Genomic DNA, 22,174 nt, shown 5'->3' with positions numbered 1-22,174 from the left:
ACTAAAACAAGGTTTCGGTGATTTAGTGCGATGTAATAAAACGAACGAATTAGGCCATGAGGAGCGTGTTCATCAAAATTCATACTCGTTACGATGATTGGTTGAAAATATACTGTATTAAGATTGCGCCATGTTCCCTTGTTAAGGACTACTGTGCGTAATGGAATGGAGAAGTTTGTAGTCAAATTCATTTTGTTTTTATTGACTGTCAGTATTACATTTTATTTCCATCTGATATGTACTGTTTTTCGTACTTAGGGCATCATGTGGACCCTTGTCCGTCTTGTAGATTTTTCAACCAGAAAGTGTACACCAATAATGATAATAACTACAACTTAAAAAAAAAATCAAAACTGTCCCTGTGAGTTCATAGAGTTCATAGAAAAGTACAAGATGTATACTACAAAAAGTACATAGATGACACACTTGTCTTTTTCAGCTAGGAGGCAGAAAAATTTTTAATTTACATAAGTAAGCAACATCAAAATATTACCTTTGAAATGGAGAGAAAACAGGAGAACCAGGTTCCTTTTTTTCAGACTTTTTGATTAAAAAAATGAATGGTGTAGATATCAGCAGCTACAGAAAGCCCTCTTGCACAGCACTTGGTGATAATTTAATATAATAGTAATAATAATAACATACATGTGGACACACACCTACACCGCGACCACCATTATTCTGTGACAAGGAACCTGCGAACGAAACACTTAGACGAAAGAAACACAACTCAACTTCTCTCGTAGGACTTTCGTACATACATCTTCCTTATTATCATTGTCACATTTTATGTGTTATCACCATTGTATATATTGCACTTCCGCTTGTCCAACCATGTATGTATGACCTTCAGTCCAATAGCCTGTACCATTTTATATGCATATTTCTCTCTGTGTACAAACACAAATGCTTGTAATTAATCCCTGTTTCTACCTGTCAGAGGTTAGAAGCTACATTGCGGTTCGCACGAGCCCTTGACCTATTGGAATGTTGTGTAAATAAATTAGTAAAGCTACAGACTCCGAATCTTACTCGTACCTCACCTCTCAAACGCACATATAAATAATTGGTATATTTTGCTTAATTTCTTAGTACAAACGCACTGATTACATACACACACACACACACACACACACACACACACACACACACATATATATATATATATATATAACAAAAAAAAGAGCCATTTATATTCTTAGAAATTACGTGCTTCACAGTGAATAAAATAATTTCATTTAGCGAATGAACGTTTACATTCCAAGGTTAAAACATTATCATCATAAAGTATGGATAGGTGTCAATAGGTCCTTGCAAGGCAAAAGGTAGTCACATATGAAATAAAAAATTAATATGAATGGCTGGAGAGAGAGAGAGAGAGAATCCCTGATGTGTGAAGTTTTGATAAAAATTAGTAGTGTTTTAAATCTTAAAAAAATTATAAAAAAAAGAAATCCCTAATTCAAGATTAGTTCGAAGGAAAATTAATATTGTGAAAATGTTAACTGAATGCCTCTAAACCAAAATTCGCTTTTTCTTGCATTTCATTTATAAATATTTTTTACTGTGAAAACTTCATTACTATAAATGCATGCGGTACTCATCAGATGGTTATAAAAATATTTCAAAGAAGCAGAGAACTTGGTCATTGTGATCAGTGGCAGAAAAGGTTGAAATTTAATCTTTCAGGCAAACTCTTGTGGAGGCAGAGAATACAAGTTCTATAATTATCAGACTCAGGGGTCTCAAGGTCATAATTCTTCCTGCGAACATTCGAGTTTTGTATATGTGGAGTTCGACTGTGATTTGGCACCACCAATAAAAAAGTGTTCAGGAAGGAGTTTTTTGAGATTGACGTCTACGTATCACGGCCATGTGGTGACTTTGAGAAACCGAATAGTCTGTGACTTGAACGAGATGGAAGTTCAGAAGCCCACGATGGAGATCATGAACCTGGCCAACGCCCTAGCATAAATGACATGCGAGGAGGAGAGGCTTGTTAAATGGCATAGGCTGAATGCACAACATAAGTAATATTTCTTGAAGTAGCAAAGGTAGTTGCAATATTAAGAATCGGGACAGTTATCGTTGCTCCTACCGCTTGGTTTCAAATGATTTGATACCGGTTTCTAGAACTTTCTCGATTAATATAAACGAAACGATATTCTAGATTTTGCTCTGAAGCAGAAGTAATGCAATATTTTCAAACTTGAGATGCTCAGCATTCTAACAAAATCTCAAACATCTCGAAACGGGGTTGCTCCTGTATTACCAGAATTCTTATGGCGTGTGTGACTCGATAATGATAATGAAAAAATAAAGGTAGAATAATTTTCCTGCACAACAGATATGAATTCTGACCTGCTGGTACTTCCACTGTAGTATAGTTTATACAAAATCAAAAGACATCCCGACCTACAGTCCTCTTCCCCACCACAAAAAAATAAAGAAATAAACAGTATGAGTACAGTATAATGCAAGTGTGTAGACTGTAGAGACTCTGATTAGTTTGGAAGGCCTGGTGTGGGATTAGTTTGCTGGCAAAACTTGAACTTAATGGGAACTTTTTACTCAGTTCTCATGCTAAAACAAAAGCCATCATATTCAACCGCTGCACCAGTGCACACAAAGTGTTGTTAAGCGTTAATATAGATATGAAACTCGCCACCCAACCAGCTCCACGTACTCCTCCGTCAGGTAGGGGTTCTAATACAATACGGCAACCCCACGGGTGATGTACGTTTACCCATTCAACAACACTATAACAGCCAAAGGCAATCCAGAGAATGTTCAGTCTAGTTGGCTGTGTGTGAGAGAGAGAGCTTTATATAATTGGAGACTACTTAGCCGAAAAGCGGATGAGAAACAGCAAGGAATAAGCAAAAGGCAAGGACTGACGGACGACCTCCCAAGCAACGATAACATATGGATGGGATTCGCAGAAAGATTTACGAACAGTCATCCCCAAGGCTCTGCAATCACCGGGTAGCTGCAATAAACATTTGCAAGCCAAAGAAGTTAACAAGAGATAAAAGAGCCTTTCAATTATTCAAATGACTCCCTTTTTAGTTACGGTACTCGGCCATTTCCGACATGAGTAATTGCAAGTCAACTGCAAGTGCAGGGGAAATCAGGCTGTTATGAGTTAGTGCAGTTTTAGGTTAGCTAAATCATTTAAAGAGATGTCTGGGGAAACAGATGCTCGTGTTTCAAATAATATACCAAAACTTACAGAGGTTGAGAAAATGTCTCGGTGCATAAACCAAGAGTTACATTTTCCCTGATTCGTTAAAGATGTTGTCATTGCTTAAAGAAACGGAGATAAAAATCAAGTCATTAATCAATATCTAGAGAAATTTTGTGTCTAAGTAAATCAGGAAGTTTACGAGGAAAGGTCAAGTTTAATTTTTCCTTTGGTTTGGTAAATATTTCATTCTATTAGCAAAGCGTTCATAGAGCGTAACGAAAGTCCGTGTACGTGAATATCAAGTGAACAGATAGTATTGCAATAATTTTATTGGCTAAGTAATTAACTACAATTAACGTGTATAAACGGAGATATAAGCTGTGCGTGAATATCAGTGTAAGTGGTACCAGATATGAAAAAATACATTTTACGTGGTATTAAAACATAAATGACCTGAATTTGGCGTAACATGTAATGTAGTATGCGTGTACTACCACAAACGACTGGCATGGTCTCTTTCGCATTTACAGAAAAGCAGCAACATCCATGACAAACCGCTTCACGAAAACCCAAAATCGAAGCAATCTGCTAATTTCATATTCACTTCATATCTGCACTTCAGAAACGTGCAAAAAAATCGGTTTAGAAATTACCTAAAATATAATCTTTCCAGCTCATCGGTGATGCAACAGAATGTATGTTGCTCGTTCCTTCGCTTAGGCCGCGTAACTGGAGAAATAGAAAAAAATAATGATGAGCATTTAACTGACAGATGGGTTCGACTTCGATCACACCCTAATGACTGGTTTCCTTCAAGAATGTTTCGAGAAATGTTTGCAAATATGTAAGATGACATTGGTTAGGTAACTGCGGTGACAAAGGTGGTTGTCTAATGATTTTCTTCACCCTTCATGGTCCTTCAAATACTTATCTACGAAATTACCTACGTTATTTAGAACATAAATATCCAGAAAAGATTACGAATAAAGACAATATAAACACAAAAAACAATACACTGGTTTTGGAGTTACAACAATATTCACTCACATTGGGGTTTTGTTTTCTTAGACATCAATCCTCTCCTTAACAGTAATAACAAAACAAAAAGAACATTAATTCTTTACTACACAATTAAAATGCAAAACAAGAAAATGTAACTTAAGAAAATCATTAACTATTACGGAAAGATGGCACTGGGTAACCCAATTCCCCACCTCCGCAAAGCAGTATTCGAGAAACTAACCTTCAAGGTCACAGAGGCCTAAAGAAAATGACTGGACATTCCAGAGGCACGGCAGGAACGTCAATGAATCCGGGCCTTCAAATGACAAATGTTATTCCCTCGGGGGTTTTAGAAATCCGGTCACTGGCTACTACTTTCTATGAAGTCATTACGCATGTCAAAGGATAATGGCAGCTTTAGGGTAATGGTAAAGGGGGAGGAAATGTGACTGGAGCAATAAAGTAGGGAATTATGGGGCCAGGGAGACATATGTACTTAATTGGATGGAAAGACAGTATAATAAGTTACATGGAAATACAGATACTTTAAGTGAATAAAGGCGAAAGAATAGTGGCAGGTTAACTGGAAATAAAGGAATTGTATATTTTAATTGGGAGGGGTTGGTGGAGAATCCTGACAGGAAAACAATCTTGAGAATAATAATTGGAATAAGTAAGGGAGAATAGTGAAGGATTAGTGATTATGAACTGGGACACGGGAATAGCGGTAGGACAGAGTAAAATGGATAAAGAAATAATAATGAAGGGATGAGGGGTAACAGAACAATGAGATTGCGAGGTAATGAAGAGCAGTGATGAGGGAGGAATCCCTCCCGTCTCGAGTGAGTTCCTGTATACCGCGATACTACATCCGGCCCAACAACATGACAGATGTTTGGGTCGATTCGTTCCGCAATACCGACCAGGTATCCGGAAGGCGTCCGTTCGTAATTACTTAAATCATTTGTAATTGCTAAGAAATGGTCTTGATTTTCAGTCTCGGTTTCTGAATATTTTTTCGTTTGCTGACTTTCTTTCTTTGTAAATTACTGGCATCATTTTCCTTCTGCGGCACATATTGTATATTCAGTCATTCTATGCAAGAAATCTCTCAAATCTATGACTTTCTGCTTTTCTCTTTCTGACGCAGGCTTTTTTTTTTCTAGCAAAGTCGAGACTAATGTAGGTGTAGCTTCGAAAACTGTATGTGAAGCTGAGAAAACTTTTTGAAATAATAAAATCATTGTATTAAAGATAGGTGAACTATAAAAACGCATTTATCCGTCTGTTTGTGTTTCTTGATGCGAATGTAAAACTGGTTTCGCTATAAAAATTAGGAACTAAAGACCAAAAAGAAGATGGTGAATAAAAAAAAAAGCAGGAACTAAAGACCGAAAAGAAGATGGTGAATAAAAACAAAGCATAGTTAAAGACAGCAAAATGACGATAACAGGCAGATATGAAACAAAGGCAATGACAAAAAATAAAGCGTAAATTAAAAATAAAGTTAAAATTCAGGAGACGAAAGAATATAAAAAAAGCTGAAGACAAACAGAAAGTAGGTGAAAGGAGATAATATTTACAAGAAAGAGCAGCGCGCGCAAAATCTAGAACACTTAGAAAGTTTACAATTCCGGTATGAATATTGCTACCTACTTTGGAGGTAAAATTCTTCATTTTTTCGACAAAGATTTGACTGAACATCAGCTTAAGAATTTAGTGAGATCGATTCTTACTGGAGAAGTATTTTATATGCCAGGAGAAATATACTTTCTTAAGAGAAACGGAGGTTTCTAATACATTTAAGAACGACAAACGACCTGCTGAAGGAAAGTTTCTTTCTAATATTGTTAATGCACTTTTCACTTTTCAATTTTTTTTTTATTTTTTTTTTATTTTTACGTGTTGTTAAAGCAATGGTTTTTCGCCATATTTCTTAAAAGTGAATGTTGAGACTCGCGTGTTTAGTAACTCCATGAGGAAATGGGCTTGCAAATACTGAATTTGGTTTATAATCAGAAACAGGCAAAACGTTAAAAATATGTACATAAACAAAGTAGTAAAAAATAAACACACATCTATATAATAAAAAAAACTGCTATTAACATAATTTTATCACAAATCGTTTAAATGCAGTTATAAGTAGATACAACGTAGGTAACAGATTATAAGGAAATGTTTCTAGTTACTCAATGATAATTTCATGCTACACCGAAGCATTTAAAAGATGAAAGTGACAAATTACATAAAAAACCATACCTACGGATTATTTGTTATGAGAAAAGGTCACTGGAACTGGCAAACCAATGCCCTATCGTAGCCAGTTCCCAAAGAAAAAAGTGGATGGGGAAAAGAAGCGATACACACGTATCTTAAAAGAAAAAAACGTTATATATTCCTAGACGAAAGAAAAGAGAGAATTTAATATAAGATGATGAAAGCAAAGCTAAAAATCTACAGGTAATTCGGATAAATAAATAAATGAGAAAAATGTTCTGTCTACAGACCTCAGGAAGATGGAGAGGGCGAATAGTGAGGCTGCTTCCACTGGAGGACGATAAGGCTTCTGTGGAGAAGAAAAAAATGGTTAATATTAATTTAAAATATGCCAACAATTCTCATGCAATTGGCTAAATGTCAAAATCTAAGAGCTGATTAAGCAACACGCACACATATACATATATGTATATATACACAGACATATGTATGTACATATATTATACGTGTGTGTGTGCTTGTAGGTATATGTACAGTATGTATGAGAGAACAGAGTGAGACAGAGAATAAGGCAGAGATACAGCTTATAAATGCTAAAAATCTGCGGCCACAAATTTCGATAATAATTTACTTTCTTTGACGTATAATGGTTCCGTTGTAATGAGTAACCCAGGGATATTTATTATTGGAGAGAGAGAGAGCACTAAGGAAATCAAGTGAAAACTGAAAGTCACACTCAATATATCACCCCCAATAAACTTCTGGTAAAAGTACGCACGAATTATACGCCTCCTATTACGAAAATGACATAAAAATCCAAGACGTGGTTGACAGTTGTACTGCAATAAAAGTTGATACGGCGAAAGTAATCCACTTGCCTCTCATGAAAGAGCAATCGCACAGCATTCCTTGATGTTTACGGCACTGCAATTAAATCCATACTCACATCATGATATTATGTCTCCTCGAACGAAATTCTCTCTCTCTCTCTCTCTCTCTCTCTCTCTCTCTCTCTCTCTCTCTCTCTCTCAAAGTTCGCGGATTCTGTGTAAATTTTATCTTCTTCTTTTAACGTGCTTTTTCCCATTTTTGTATGGGGTAAGCACGATACCTTCTTTTGAAGGACTTTTGATTTGGCTTTGGGGTAGACCTGTAGTCTCGATCGGCTGCCCTGCCTGACATCGCTTAGACCCCGGTAGCGTATGTTTCATGTATCATACCCGACCCAACGCCCTATCTTCCCAGCAGCGAGAAGTTGTTGCGCGGGTAGGGCGAGAGTTCGAGACGTGTGAGATGTTTGTTATGTTTTTAGAAGGTGTTGTAGTGGCTTTGTTTTGTGTGTGTACGTAGTCTGTGACACCCATTTGCTTTTTAAGCAAACCTATCCGTTGATTACATATATAATCCCGGGATGTCTACACGATTTTATATCGAATAACAATTTGCGTGCGACAGTAACAAATATATGTGCTATACACCAAAGCATAATTTCTTTTACAGTGTCCCTTCAACATGTCATCTAATAATTTTGGTAAGATTCATAAAAAAGTCAGACCGTTACTGATATCGGTAGAATGATTGACAACGTACAATGTCGCCAAATATATTTATGTGTCACACCATTTTTTTCAAGCAAGCAAACGGTTCCATATTTTTATGGGGGGTGGAGGGGAGGAATACTTGAAGCTACAACGTTTCACCAATAGTCCTGTATTGCATGGACATGTTCGAGCATTTATATCACTGACGGTTTATCTCTGAGGCCTATCGGGTAACGTGAAACAGATGCCATGTCCCATGTCAGCAGGTCACAAAAATGCAAGAATTCAAGGAGGTACTCATCATGAGGCGATCGACTTGAAACACTAATCGTTAAGCCTGTAATGTTGCGGATGTGGGAAACGTATTCAAGCGTCTTAAGGTGGTATTTCATTTTGCTTCACATAAATTACAGATTGATTTGTCCAATGCCTCAATTAGTCAATCATTTTTTCTTGCTTTTATTGTACATCGATAACTTTTAATATTTTTTTCACTTATTGAAAAAAAACGAAAGTGACTCTAAAGACCACCTAACAAAAATACGCCCACCCGTCTTACACCGGGAAGTTTGGAGTTGTGGCAGATGATGGCGGATGTGGTTGCGAACTGCATTGATAAGTTAAGAGCGGCTGACCAGGAAGATTCCTATAAACAGAAACTCTACGATGAAACCTTTGGACAAATATATATATATATATATATATATATATATATATATATATATATATATATATATATATATATATTATGTATGTATATATATATATATATATATATATATGTAAACATACATATATACAAATTAAATATATGTCATACATATATACAAACACATAAATATATATATAATATATATATATATATATATATATATATATATATATATATAATATATATATATATATATATATATATATATATATATATATATATATATATATATATTATCTCACTTTTCTATCTTTTCTTCGTAAACGTGAAGTGCTGTAATAGACTATCATAACGAATATTAAAAAATATGCTTCATGATTGTAATAATAAGTATTATTAAACAGAAGGGGCGATCAGAGATTGCAATCACCCATTTCATTTAGCAATTACCCAAACCCCAAGCATCATGAATGTTTTCCAACGATTCTGCGGCATGATTAGGCTGCATACATAAGCACTGCGTTTATACTTTTTCTTTAACAAGTAATTAGACACTGTTGTTTTCCTTGCATACACAGTTGTGACTAACAATAAACGAAACCATAAAAAGAATTTTGGTTCCAGATTCGGACTGAATTGTTCCCTGGAATACAGTATATCCATAATAAGTAAAAATAGCTGTCACACAATCTTGATAGCAAACTGACAAACACAAAAACTAACTATATATATATATATATATATATATATATATATATATATATATATATATATATATATATATATATATATTCACATGCACACATACATATGTAAATATACACATGTATATGTATATGCATACGTATTGTATATATATATATATATATATATATATACGTATATATATAAAATAGATATATTATAGATGTGTATATATAAGGATAGAGAAAGAGTATAACTTTATTTCCCAAATTTGAACCAAGTATGATAAAAAAAGGAAAGGGCCAAATATGACTGCAGCTCATGAGAAAAAATGACCCATCATCTTGCCTAATTATTGACGGTAAAAGTTCTCAAACTATAACACTGAGAGACTTATCAAAGTTCTCAAACTATAACACTGAGAGACTTATCAAAGTTCTCAAACTATAACACTGAGAGATTTATCATCAACACTTTCCTTTTTTGATCCACAAAAAAAAAGCATAAATCATAAAATTTTGAAATGTTCTTGCAATTCATCATGTACGAGAGGTTGGCTAAAAGAATGAGTAATGTCCTTTAAGTCAGTAAAAACTTAAATTGTTTTCAAGACGAACTATTGGAAAATCACAAGAAGTGATGGACAATTCTGGCGCTGGATAGAGTAGACTAAGGGTGTTTAGTCATACTTGATTGATCCTTGGGGGAAAGGACATATGGTGAAGTGCCTTTCACCATACGTCCTAGGCCATTGATCATATCAAGGTCTAGACCTTGGATCAAAATGGTTCTGAAAACCTGACCTCAAAAGAACGCGTGCCTTTCCTGTACTCATGGTCGATAAGAGATTTTCACAGTTGGATAGAAGCTTGATTACATGTCATATAATCCATAAACAAAGCTGAGGTTCTGTTAGAGTAATTGTAATTTTTAAAAATTCTATGTGCACAGTTTTAGTTCCTACCACATCAGTTACACATCTGAACCAAAAGTTTTAGTTGCATGAAGATCATAACTAAAGCTTTCGCTTAGATAATCGCCTATGCCTTAAATCTTCCATTTGTAAAGCTTACTGTCATCCAACCCGTTCTCTCTCTCTCTCTCTCTCTCTCTCTCTCTCTCTCTCTCTCTCTCTCTCTCTCTCTCTCTAATACCTGCAGGAGTCGGAAATAATTATCAGACAACGGTAGTATTATAAACAATAAACATACAAATATATGCTTATGTTCACGCACATAAACACGATGGGGCTTTAGGCACCCCGTTCCACATGCCTTTCTAATTGTGCCTGTGTATGTGTATGTATATATAAATGTAGTTTAGATATACACATAGAAGTTCATAAATGTATGTATTTGTGTGTGAGCGTGTGTGTTTGAGAGAGAGAGAGAGAGAGAGAATGTGGGGGGCCTTTCGTGCTTTGCACAACCTGATGCGTTGGAATACAAATAAAAACCCACAACCATGAGAAAAAATACCTTCCCCTCTACATACACAAGAAATATTATGTTTACTCGCCTAATAGCAGCAATGAAATATTCTCTTACACCCAACATCATCTCCATTTTTAGTTTAGAGAACGGTTACCAAGGTGGAGAACAGAGCCGCAGTTACAGCAGAAATTACATAACAGATTATCTACCGCACACAACGGGTTATTACACGTAACCTTGCTTGTGACCTTGTATTAACAGCAAGCCTTTTGAGGGGTCCCCTGACAATTGTAGATGTTTGCTCTAAGGTGTTCTAAGGTAACTGGGACTTGCAGATCCATTTATGAGTGTTTTGGCTGTTATTTCAAGTTTGCTTTAAGTACATTTTGCGCAGGAAATGCATGGTATGTAAGTCTTTGTTGTCGTTGTACAAGATTTAGCATTTTCATAAAGGATTGCTGCAAGCGTTGATATATGTGAGAGCTTTATGATCCTATCTCTGGTAGGCTACTTGGAAATTTTGTTGACAATGTGAACCCAGTTTCCTAACGTAATGAAATTTCCAGTCACCTAGGCAGTGCAAAAAAGGGTGATTATAAAGCACAAACTTCGTATGACGAAGTCTTGAAAATAAAAAAAGAGTCACGGAGGAAAATATTGCCTTCCATTCTGCTAATCTAATATACTGTAATTTTCTTAGGAGCCAGTCCACATGAAAAGTCCCAGAGAAGTAGCAGAGCGACCCATGACCCAAGATGCTTTTGAAGAAATGACCTAGACCTCATGGCTCTGAAAGTTGACCTCACCAACGCCAATACCTAATTAGCCATGCTCGGCGTTGAAGACAACATGGGCGTGGACGTCACCGTAACAAACGGGAAAACGTGACAAGAATAAAAAAAAAAAAAGAAGACACGAGACTAGGAAGGGATTTGACAGTAAAGACGAACAGGAGGGGAGCAGGATTAAAAGATGAAGCAAGAAAGATAATAAAAAGAATGGAAGACAGACTGAAAACGAAAAATAAACCAAAGAGAAAGAGAACCTCGGGAGAGAGAGGAAAAGAGGCAAAAAGAGAAGATAAATAAAAAGGCAAGAAAAAAAAATAAACAAAAGGAGCGAAGGGAAAATGGAAGCGAAGAGAAGGAAGTTAAAGATAGGAAGAGGGGAAAGTAGTTTGAGGAAGAAAAAGAAAGGAGAGAAGAAAAAAAGGGCAGGAGTTAAGAAAAAGACGAAAGTAAGATTAAGAAAAGGAAGAGAATGAATACGTAGAAGAGTAGTCATTTGAAGGACTAGGCAAGAATTATGAGAAAGATGAAGAGTGGAAAAAGAAGACAAAAGAGAGAAAGAAAGAAAAAGAGAAAAGAGAATATGTGGACGAGGTGGAAGCAGAGAAAATCAAGAACTTTAGAGAAAAAGACGAGAAATATGAAAATAGGAAAAAAGGATGAAGAAAAAGAAGAACGTCAGTGTACTGTGGTCGAATGAATGAAGTCTAGGAGACTCCCACAAGGCTCATCCCATACACACGAAAGCTTTAAATCTCTGCATTAGATATTGGGGAACGTCGCAGCCAAGTAGTCTTGTATCATGGCATAGGATATCGGGGAAAGAATAGAATACGCGGGAAGCATCGTGACTATCAAGGGTGCTTTAATGAGTCATGTATTCATAAAGATTAGATTCACCTTTCATTAGCCTCCTTTCCCAAGCACCACGTTTAGAAATGGAAAGGGCTTCTTACTCCAAAGTAAATGTAATGCGCAAATGCTATAACAGATAATAATAATAATAATAATAATAATAATAATAATAATGCTGATTAATTACAGCCTTAAGAATTAGAGTAGATTCACCTTTCATTAGCCTCCTTTCCCAAGCACCACGTTTAGAAATGGAAAGGGCTTCTTACTCCAAAGTAAATGTAATGCGCAAATGCTATAACTAATAATAATAATAATAACAATATAATAATAATAATGCTGATTAATAATAATAATAATGCTGATTAATTACAGCCATAAGAATTAGAGTATTGAAGACGTACTGGTAAAAAAAATATAACAAACTCTTAAGCGTATTGGAAAGTCCAGCCGTAATTTTTTTTTTTTTTTTTTTTTTTTTTTTTTTTTTTTTTTTTTTTTGAGAGACGTAATGAATATAAAGAAATGTATCAGGTACTGTTTATCATTACAGAAGGGATCTGTATTCTTTCAAAGTCATCTAAAAACATTTCTCCGATGACTTGTCTGCTATTTAGTCTAACTGAAGGTAGGGCTTGCTGCCATTCACTATGGGTATGGAATTTACCTGCACACCTTCGGCTATTCTTGTCTTTTGTTATTGTTGCCTTTATAAATGACCGAACTGTTGCTGAAGTCCATGCTATGGTCAGTATTTTTCAGCAGTATATTACAATGGGCATGTTTTTGTCATGAAAACGCAGCTTTCTATGATCTCAGGCACGTATTTCCAAACATCAGCCAGTTTCTCCCAGAAAAGACAAATTTCAATTTTATATTTCACTAAAACACCAGAGGGTACCTCTGCTGGTGTTATTGAGTGAACGATTATTTGATAACCAGGTCATTTAACGTGATAATTTATTTTAATTTTGGGGAGATGTGTAGCTTTATAATCTCGTGTTTATCGATATCCCAAATGTTTGTTAACCGAGAGAAATAAATATAGCTACCTTTTAATTGCAACACTGATGAACAATCAAGCATATCCTACTTTGAAAAACGACTTAAAAACAAGCACAATGACACACTTCTCTTCATTGCAGTGTTACGAGACGAAAAACAATGAGTGTATGAATTTATGTCTGTTTATTTACCATATACTTTAGTCTCGAACTTGTGAGACCTCTCGTTACCAGTCAAATGAAGAGGAACATTGGTTTTCACTTTTTTCTAATGTCAAATTAATGGATGTCTTTTGAGAATTTAGCAAACGCAAACAATTCCTTTGCTGTCTTCGTTATCCATGTCTAATACAACGAATACATAGTCTACATATATCTTCCTGAGGTTCAGTTTTATGTCATATATAAGAATTTCGAGGAAACTTAAACAGAATTTATAGAACAACTTTTTAAACTTGGATATCAATCATCGTTCATCACTTTTCCCTCGAAAAATGCTAGGTATATTTAATCTTTGAAAAAGAACCTGGAATGTAAATAAAAAAAAGATTAGAAAGCTACCTTTCCATTCACAGTAAGAAGAATTTACCAACAAGTTGGTTAGCGGCTTGTAAAAAAAAACATCGTTAAAAGTAACTTATTTCAAAATGAATTTTAAAATTTAGGTGACGACTACTTTCTTGGTAGATGGGTCGTAAAGTGTAAAATTACGACTTATGTGGAAGAAAGTGATAGAAGTTTGGAAGAAAGATTCTTTGGGCATAAAAAGGTTGTAAGTATTCATGAAAAAAAAAACCATAATAATTCACTGTTTAGATAATAATCATAGCATAGGCTTCAACAACGGTTCGGTAATTTATAAAAGTAACAATATTAAAACTTAAAAGCCGTAGAAGGGTCGAGTGCTGATTCATTCCATATCTGCGATCAGTGCAGTAGACCCATGGTTAAGTCAGACCAAATCAGTAACGGACAAGTCTTACAAGAAAATAATTTAGATGAGTTCGTGGCGGATTCTAAGTGATACATTCCTATCGCTTCACTCCCTCCTCAGTCTTATATAATCCTTTAATGGGCAGGTTTTTTTTCAATGACTGTCATCATGCATTGAATAATAATCATTCCTATAAATACAAACAACTAGTTTAGGTTCAGGAGCGATAAAAGATAAAAACTAAACGCCCTATTTCCAGGATTTTGGAGCTAAATGTAGCCTTTTGTATTATCACACTAATGACCAGGATTTTGGAGCTAAATGTAGCCTTTTGTTTTATCACAATAAGGACCAGGATTTTGGAGCTAAATGTAGCCCTTTGTTTTATCACACCAAGGACCAGGATTTTGGAGCTAAATGTAGCCCTTTGTTTTATCACACTAAGGACCAGGATTGTGGAGCTAAATGTAGTCTTTTGTGTTATCACAATAAGGACCAGGATTTTGAGCTACATGTAGCCCTTTGTTTTATCACACCAAGGACCAGGATTTTGGAGCTAAATGTAGCCCTTTGTTTTATCACACTAAGGACCAGGATTTTGGAGCTAAATGTAGCCCTTTGTTTTATCACAATAAGGACCAGGATTTTGGAACTAAATGTAGCCCTTTGTTTTATCACACCAAGGACCAGGATTTTGGAGCTAAATGTAGCCCTTTGTTTTATCACACTAAGGACCAGGATTGTGGAGCTAAATGTAGCCTTTTGTGTTATCACAATAAGGACCAGGATTTTGGAGCTACATGTAGCCCTTTGTTTTATCACACCAAGGACCAGGATTTTGGAGCTAAATGTAGCCCTTTGTTTTATCACACTAAGGACCAGGATTTTGGAGCTAAATGTAGCCCTTTGTTTTATCACAATAAGGACCAGGATTTTGGAACTAAATGTAGCCCTTTGTTTTATCACACCAAGGACCAGGATTTTGGAACTAAATGTAGCCTTTTGTTTTATCATACTAAGGACCAGGATTTTGGAGCTAAATGTAGCCCTTTGTTTTATCACACCAAGGACCAGGATTTTGGAGCTAAATGTAGCCCTTTGTTTTATCACACTAAGGACCAGGATTTTGGAGCTAAATGTAGCCTTTTGTTTTATCACACTAAGGACCAGGATTTTGGAGCTAAATGTAGCCCTTTGTTTTATCACACTAAGGACCAGGATTTTGGAGCTAAATGTAGCCCTTTGTTTTATCACACTAAGGACCAGGATTTTGGAGCTAAATGTAGCCCTTTGTTTTATCACACTAAGGACCAGGATTTTGGAGCTAAATGTAGCCCTTTGTTTTACCACACTAAGGACCAGGATTTTGGAGCTAAATGTAGCCCTTTGTTTTATCACACTAAGGACCAGGATTTTGGAGCTAAATGTAGCCCTTTGTTTTATCACCCTAAGGACCAGGATTTTGGAGCTAAATGTAGCCTTTTGTTTTATCACACTAAGGACCAGGATTTTGGAGCTAAGTGTAGCCTTTTGTTTTATCACACTAAGGACCAGGATTTTGTCTGCCAATAAATTAATTTAACAACTCATTTTTATTCTGACTTCATACTTCTTTACCGCAGTTGGCACACTGTTCTGCCAGGATGCCAGCAGCCACTAGGGATATTCACCTTCAAGACATTAGTACCCGAAGCATTAGTCTCCATATTCACAACAAGGCACTACTAGAGGCCTTTCATTCCCATTACCACAGTAGTTGTGAAGCCCGTCAATGGAAGTTAATTATAAAACAATAATCCTTTACTGTGAAACTGTGGAACAGTCTTCCTAACAGTATCGATGCTGATGATTTAAAAGGCAGAAATACTAATTTGAAGCTCTACCTTATTTTTTATCTTATATTGTTTTTATTGTATACGTGTATTAATGTTTGTCAATTCCATTTTGTTTATTTGTTATGTCTAAACATATTCGTTCTATATTTTGTTTCACTTTTTTCCTATATGAGCCTTTCTAGGCTGGCGACTTGCTCTGCATGAGAATGGCGTTGTTTCTTCCATAAGAATTTATGCACAGTTTGGATAGTAATAATAACAATAATGATAATAATAAAACGAAATTTTTCAAGAATTTAAGGGTTTCAGAGAGAGAGAGAGAGAGAGAGAGAGAGAGAGAGAGAGAGAGAGAGAGAGCCTAAAAGTAATCTTTCCCCTGTCACTTGCCAGTGTCATAAATCTGCGACGCGCCGACATCGCAGAGTCGAGGGTCTCCCATTAATACGTGAACAGAGGTTAATGAATTCTACGTTGCCTCGGCCTCGTTTCTTTTGTAACACGAAGATATTTTGCGAACCACTCCCGCGCATGCGCTAACCATTGCACAAGTAAGAAAGGCAGACACCACTGGAGGCTAAAAAGAAAAAAACAATAAATGCCATGATGCCCTAATGGTCGAAGCGTGACTGCAAACAGTGCGCTCCTTCTGCTCATGACGAGGTAACTAATTCTATTAGAATATTTATTAAAACGGAACTAATTTCTTAAAAGGAAACTAATTTCTCATTTGTAACTAACATTATGCTTCTTAAAATGAAATATATTTTTCTTTATACGTCTTAAATTATATCAGTTTAATTGTATTTCTTAAAGTAAGCTATCATTTTCATCATTCTTCTGAAAATTAAATATTGTTTACATTTTATTTATTTGGTTAATATTTCAATTTCATAAAAATTTCTTAAAGAATACGGATTTAGGGTTTTCATAGTTATGAAACTAGTTCCATTACAGCTTTTGTTAATAGAAAACCAACTTGGCAGTAATAAATAGTAAAATGATCATTTTATTCTAATTCATAAAAGGTAATTCATTTCATTCAAACAGTTCCTAAACCGGCTGATTCATTTACAACATTTGTAAATTACATCGAGGTAAGAAACTTTTTCATCGTGATTTCATGAAACAAAATAAGTGATGGACTGCTCACCAAAAACAAAAGAGGCAAAAGCATAATCGCAAATAAACAATGTTTTCCAGCAAGTTTGTTTTCTCTGAACGGGGTTACATTTCACGAACTGCGATTCCATTATAGCTAGAGGAAACAATGCCACTCACGTTCAGCCTTCAGCTCGCAAGAAGTGTAACCCGAAGCAAGCTAGCTGTTGCTGAACAGTTTCGTAAGAAGGATAGAGGCTCAAAAGATATGGACAAGATCAACAATACTAACAAGAGTGGAAACTGACGCAGGACAAAAACTTATAAAGAAAAAATAATGTTTAAAAAATGACTGAATACAATGCTCTTAAAGCTTTGCCTGACAGAGACATCATTAAATACGCACGGCACAAGACCTGGAAATAATAAAAATTTCTCCACGCTATTCTGCCGTAATGGTTTCTTACTGTGAATCAATACTGGAATATGAAAAACGCAACATAAATTAAAATAAGGCAACGCAAATGTTCTTTTCCTATTCTTAATAAAAGTCACTTGGTCTTTACAGAAACGAGTCAGTGTAACGGGTCTTTCCTTTCACTTTTGTTCGCAAAATGTCCTGTCCGACAACAATAATTTGAGATGAAATTGCATTTTAACAAATATGCCGACTCCAGCAGCCAGTGTTAGTGATTGACGACTTGAAATGCACGAAATAAAGATGAGCAACTTTTTTCCGTTCTTTCTGTCATTGCGTAAGTTTAAATTGCCGCTCCACCAGTACTGCAAGACTTGCCTGCTTTCAAAATCAAAGGGAAAAGAATAAAATGTGATAAGAACAGACATGGAAATTTCAATTTCATCATATTTTTATACTTCTATAAGTGAAGGATAACGAAAAATATTTAATATTCTTTATAAAGAATATGGAAGAGTGAGGAATTTGCAGATTTTTTCTACTTATTTTTTTAACGTGATGAACCGCAAACAACTTCCCACTTTCAAATAAAATTACATGTTTTATTTTAAGTATTTATCTGGTTTTTAAGAGACTTTAGAAACCAGATAAATGTTGGTTTCATCTACCATCAGTTTATGACATTTCTATAATAACTCATTCACTAATTATAAATGATGGAACAATTAAAATATTAATGATTCTATACGCCACAACTGATCTATCGAAATATATACAAAATCTCGTATTTTGAAGAGTTAATTACGAAAGCCTAATAAAAATAAAGGCCACTTCAGGAGTCCTCTGTTTCTGCAAAAGTGTTACTAATTAATGTTGGCTTTTCCATATCTAAAACATTTTTCCCCCGAATAATTTTGATAACACATAATAGGCCTGGTTAAGTAATAACTCTACCTTACACTGTGTTTACTACTATATTTACGATCTGGAAGCTTCATCAGCAAGTACCTCAATTGTTGCTTCCTCTGCAGGGCTCATGAAATGACTGTAGTCTTGCGTTCAACCAAGATGAGCACAAGCTCGAGTCGGCACAACACCAGCCAACTTTTGCAATAGAACCAAGAGCATTAATGGTAGAATTGTGCTATTTGAAACAATTGACATGATAAAACATAATAGGGTGCCGGTTTTTGAAAATCAGTTTCAGGGAAATTAAAGTCTCTAAAGAGAGAGCGTGCGAGAGAGGACAGCGCAGTCCAGCAGACGCTTTTCACATGAAAGGGCTTCCCATCTTAACAAAAAGCAGAAAATAAAATCGACCTTACAGACTCAAAGGGGCAGTGAGAGGGTAAACAGTGTGGAAACAAGATTTCGGAGACTGCAAAACTCCTCCAAGGCTGAGCAATGTAAACGTGCAAACCCCCTCCCTTCCCACCCGCAGTCCCACCTCCACCCCTCGAAAAAAAAACGGACTACATTTCCCGAAAAAATTGCATTCCCTTCTCTACCAGGCTTAAGCCACTTTTTGCTAGTCATGAGCCCCACCTTTGGTAGAGTTTTCGTAAAAATGCGCTCACCAATTTTTGCATGTTCCTGCTAACAAACAGACAAAGAAGCCGAACCAAAAACATAATCTTGTAAGAGGTAAAAAGGGTTAAGTTAAACAGAGAAAAAGAGAGGGGAAATGCAAATAACGTAGTCAGCTGGAAAAAAAGTCCAGCCTTCTACCGCATCGTAATCTGAATTCCATTTCACACATGGCCGCCCATAATACCCACGGCAAAGGCAAGCCTGAGCACTGATGTTTCTTCAGCCGTAAATGACTTGGTCCGCCATCACTTTGTTTTACGGGATAATCCGAACGGATAAAGTACGGAAGAATGACTTGATTTATGGCAGCAGACTTAACGCAGTGCTACCTGCGCCCCTTTCGGAACACCTGATAATGAGTCGTAAGCTCTGGACTTTTGTTGACGGAAATATAGTTACGTGAGAGATAAATATTTAAGACTTATTCACGTAAATGAATCTGATGCTGTTACCTTCTATTTACGCGTATTGTTTTTTTATATTTATGTACATAGAAATATTCGGTGGCCTTTAAATTAATAATTCGGGAAAAATTGTTGTTATACTGTGAAAGTATCAGTATCTTCCCATTAATTATTTAATCATTTGTATCTCAGTAGTCGTGCACTCAATGATTCTTAACTGAGAAGTGATGACACAACAAAAAGAAACCTTGCAAGAGCGTATTCAAGTCTTATGTATCTCTTAGCTGCCAAAAGACAGATGATGATGCCGATGATAAATAACGACCAGTCGGCTAGTAACCCTCTGGATATGTTATGTACACAGAATGACATTTAAGCAGCGACATTTCCATTTGCAAGCACATTCCTCACAGAAAACAGTTCGTTTGCTTGCTACGTGAAAGGCCATTGCCTTTTGATTTGTTAAAAAATGAAGAAGATGATCCTTATGAATAATAACGATAAAAATATTAACAGTATAAAACATGCAATAAGTGAAATTTTGTAAACACCTTTTTAAAAATAAGTAAATAACCAGAAGAAAATCGAAACACAAACTTCACTTAATGGGTCTTGCTATAGATAATAAGAGTAAAAAATTTTGTATTCAAGGGAAAAGAAGTTTCAAGTATGTAGGGGAGGATGTGGGAGAGGGGGCGGGGATCATTTCCAGATTTCCAGTTTTTGTCTGGCCAAGATTCGTAAACTCGAGACAAGTCACGACTTCCCTCCTGGAACCAAGTGGCAGATTCGTAAAGGTGAGGTGACCTCACTCGGAACCTAACAACCTACTGGCTATGCAAGCAAGAACTGTGCAATTAACGGGGTTCTTGCAAGCAGATAGCCTCTAACTGAACTGCGCTTGCCTGTCCAGGCCTGGCGGGTTGGGGTTTAGGCTGGGTATGCAGTGAGAGGGAACTCGCAAAAAAAAGCATTCTTCTTTGAGGAGTTTCCGACCAACAACAGTAATAATTTACTGAGCTTTGCAAGTCATTAGTGTGCGCTTCGTAATGAGAAAATTAAAGATTAGGAAGAAAAAAAAGTGAACAGCAAAGCAGTTTAGTTACTCATGATTCTTGCAATTCCACACATCTGTTCACCTCGAAATCCAATAATAAAGACAAATTTGATAAATATCTATCTTGGAAACCACAAGAAGAGAGAGAGAGCAAAACCGTTTGATTTCTTCATAACCAAAGACGTCCTTCATTTTCAAATCAGAGATCGTGATTATGCTTTACGCTGCGTTGGACATCATTATCACCTCTCAAAACTTTGAGTCTTTCCTTAAGAGATATTATCGTATGGCCAAAAGGTGAAACAGAGACAGGTATCAGGAGCCAAGGATTCTAAAGAAACAACTTACAGGATAAAAAAAATATATATGAAGGATGGTGCAAGGATGGAAGGAAACAGTATTGCTGGTAAAACAACGTAGTTTAAACTCTTTCCCGGCTGCTAGAGTCCTGTTCCCCTTAAAAGTATGTATGAATAATATTTTCATTAATCTAGGGTACATGGTCACGTGTAGCGTTTAACCTATTTATACGTAAATACACAACCTTGTATATATATACATATATATATACATATGTATATATATACATATGTATGTATGTATATATATATATATATATATATATATATATATATATATATATATATATATATATATATATATATATATATATATATATATATATATATATATATATATATAACAAGAACACAAATCTCCGTTCACTTATAAAGAGCAATAAGTTGAGGATACTAAATAACAGCACACAACAGTAAAAAGAAATAACTAAATATGAAATTACTACAAGCACACAATCGGATCCAAAAACTTCTAAGAGGTACGTCTCTCTCTCTCTCTCTCTCTCTCTCTCTCTCTCTCTCTCTCTCTCTCTTTTACATAACTTCCGAACCCGCAAAGTTAGGCAAATTTTCAGTTCTTGATTGCAATAAGAAGCCACTTGGAGATGCAAGCGTATTTAAAGCGGGGAGATTGAACCTAACCCAGCATCAGTGCTCCATGGCTTTGAGAATTATATGCTTAACGAAAATCCTTTCGAATGAAAACTCGAATCTTATGAAATGACACACACCAATGAAGAAGACGGCAAATCAAATTATACATTACTGAGTTCATCAGTAACCTAACTATCAAACATAAATATGGGGAACATGACCGCTGAAATCCCTACACACCGAGCCAATAAATCCTAGCACCAGAGCGATTTCCCCCAGGTGTTCTTAATGATAACGGAGGAGAAAGTGATTAATGAAATACGAGGAAGAGAAAAAACTTGACCAGGATCGATTTATGGGCTTCCATCCGGTCAGAACTTAGCAAGGAACCGGTTTATTCTAAAAGGAACCCGAAGGAAGATATGAAAAGGAAGGGTCGCGAGGTATGTGGTTGGGCCCTGCCCTCTTACAGACATCTTATTTCTCTCCTCCTACTTCTTCTCTTTGATCACATTGGCGGCC

At 35.8% G+C, this 22,174-nt stretch overlaps 2 protein-coding genes across 3 annotated transcripts in view; one reads left to right on the top strand and one right to left on the bottom strand.

The window, feature by feature from the left end:
• Positions 1-22,174, top strand: part of LOC136834094 (heterogeneous nuclear ribonucleoprotein R-like) — a 711,768-nt gene that overhangs the window by 168,602 nt on the left and 520,992 nt on the right. The window lies entirely within an intron of this gene.
• Positions 1-22,174, bottom strand: part of LOC136833982 (chaoptin) — a 207,126-nt gene that overhangs the window by 98,228 nt on the left and 86,724 nt on the right. For both annotated transcript variants that reach the window (XM_067096255.1, XM_067096263.1), the window contains exon 2: positions 6,697-6,755. The gene's annotated coding sequence lies outside the window, so the exon portion shown is untranslated. The remainder of the gene's footprint in view (positions 1-6,696; positions 6,756-22,174) is intronic.

This window comes from Macrobrachium rosenbergii, chromosome 4 (genome assembly GCF_040412425.1).
Source record: "Macrobrachium rosenbergii isolate ZJJX-2024 chromosome 4, ASM4041242v1, whole genome shotgun sequence".
Lineage (NCBI taxonomy): Eukaryota > Metazoa > Arthropoda > Malacostraca > Decapoda > Palaemonidae > Macrobrachium > Macrobrachium rosenbergii.
The sequence above is the reverse complement of the archived record's forward strand: the minus strand, read 5'-3'. Positions and strand labels throughout refer to the sequence as shown.